Genomic DNA, 2170 nt, shown 5'->3' with positions numbered 1-2170 from the left:
CCCATCAATCTTGGAATGAAGGTTCTTCAACTCATAACCAACATGCTTCTCACTTCTAGTCTGAGACTCCAAGATTTGTTTCAGCAAGGTATCAGTGCTGCTCTCTTGAGGAGCAGAGGAACCAGACGAGGGGTTTTGCTAAGGCTGATAGCTGCCTTACTGGTTGTTTCTAGGCGGATAACCACTCTGTTGGTTGTTGGGATAGGATTTCTGTTGGTAGTTGTTGTACTGAAAGTTGGGCTCTTTTTTGTACCAGCTACCATTGTTGTTGATGAAACACAGCTCTTCCTGACCTTCCAAACCCTCAACCTCATGGACAACAGGTGGATCTTCCTGCTTGGAGTTACCAACAAACTTCAGCTGCTCTTGGGTGGCTTTTTCAGCAATGAGTAGGTCGATCTTTTCTTCCAAAGCTTTGATCTCTTTCCTCGTCTGCTTATCATCACCCCTACTGCCTCTGTCGTGGTCTGCACTGTAGACTGCATCATTCTTCACCATGTTGTCAACCAGCTCTTCTGCATCATCTTCAGTTCTTCCCAAGAAGAACCCATTGCTAGATGTATCCAATCTGGCTCTGTACTTAGGAAGGGCACCTCTGTAGAAGGTACTGAGCAAGCTCTCCTTGGAGAAACCATGATGTGGGCATTTGGTTTGATAGCCTTTGAATCTCTCCCAGGCTTCACTGAATCCTTCCAAGTTCTTCTGTTGGAAACTGGAGATCTCATTTCTCAGCTTAGCAGTTCTTGAGGATGAGAAGAATTTCTCCAAGAATGCTCTCTTGCACTCATCCCAAGTAGTGATGGATTCATTGGGTACAGTCTTCTCCCACTGGCGTGCCTTATCCCTCAAAGAGAAAGGGAATAGCTTGAGCTTGAAGGCGTCTTTGGACACTCCATTGGTTTTTGACAATCTGCAGTAGCTGTCAAACTTGTCCAAGTGATCAAAAGGGTCCTCTACAGGAAAGCCATGATACTTGTTGTTCTCGATCACGTTGAGGAGTCTTGGTTTGACCTCAAAGTTGTTGGCTTCCACTGGTGGAGCGCGGATACCCAACCTCTGACCATTGATGTTTGGATGATCATAGGTGCTAATGGGTTGAGCTGCTCGCTGTGGGTGTTCTAGCACTTGCGGTTGATCTTCCATATCAATATCCAATCTCTGCAAGTGAGCCTGTTGCTCTTCTTCTCTTCTCGCTCTAGCACACTCTCTCTCTCTAAAGCTCTGATATCTGCAACTCTTGGAACTAGGTTTGATGGACCCCTGCTCCTCAAGTTCATACACCTGAAAGTTAAAAGGAGGTGAAGAAGGAGAATCAGTAACAAAAGAAAATAAAAATGACTTAGTCTCAAGCAAGTGACTAAATCTCAATGTTGAAATCTACTCAGAATTTGGCAACGGCGCCAATTTGATGTTAGGAGTTTTCAAGGCTCCTAAAACAAATGTTGTAGTATAAATGATTGTCGAACCAGTTCTGAGGGATATCAAAGCACAGAGAATGCAAGTACTCACTTAATCTAAGTGCAACCAATGATTTAGATGGGTTTTAAACTACTACTAATACTAGAAAGCAATTACAGAATGATACTTTCTTGACTAAGGGAAAAGAGAACTCATGGGCATAGAGATTAGGCTTTGGGTGATCAAGTATCGAACTAAAGATGGCAAATGATCAATCAAACTATCAACCTTAAACCTAGACACAATTCTAAGCAAGGTCTATGTCTAGATGAATGCTCATTTGCTAACATATCTAAAACATCAAATGTCTTTGGTTGAATAATGTGAAAGCAATCATTACTAACAAGTCTATTAGCTATCTTAGCACATTTAACAACAAACGTCTTTGACAAAGTATACTAAAAGCCTAGGAGAGTTGTCTCAGACATTTCATCAAATACCTTTTGGGTGGGAAATTCCTATTGATCAACTTTTGAGTGGCCAACTCAGAAGATGCATTATGAATACTCTACTAGCAAGGAACAAGAATGATCTACACTAAACATCCTAGAACTAACCTAATCACCCTTGATCTCCCTAACCCATGAATTCAAAATGTGATTACTCACTAATCTCCATGATTCCTCTTAAACCCATATTGGATTTCAGATTAATCATGTAGAGGAATAGATAGGAAACCAACAAGAACACAAGATGAAAGCAATGAAATCCG

General features: G+C 41.6%; 1 non-coding gene across 1 annotated transcript; it reads left to right on the top strand.

The window, feature by feature from the left end:
• The first annotated feature begins 628 nt into the window (after window positions 1-628).
• LOC125582604 lies at window positions 629-735 on the top strand. Its single transcript, XR_007320061.1, has one exon. It is a non-coding gene; the product is annotated as a small nucleolar RNA R71 (small nucleolar RNA).
• The last annotated feature ends 1435 nt before the right edge of the window (window positions 736-2170 follow it).

The sequence above is a fragment of the Brassica napus genome, chromosome C2 (assembly GCF_020379485.1).
Source record: "Brassica napus cultivar Da-Ae chromosome C2, Da-Ae, whole genome shotgun sequence".
In the NCBI taxonomy this organism is placed as follows: domain Eukaryota; kingdom Viridiplantae; phylum Streptophyta; class Magnoliopsida; order Brassicales; family Brassicaceae; genus Brassica; species Brassica napus.
The sequence above is the reverse complement of the archived record's forward strand: the minus strand, read 5'-3'. Positions and strand labels throughout refer to the sequence as shown.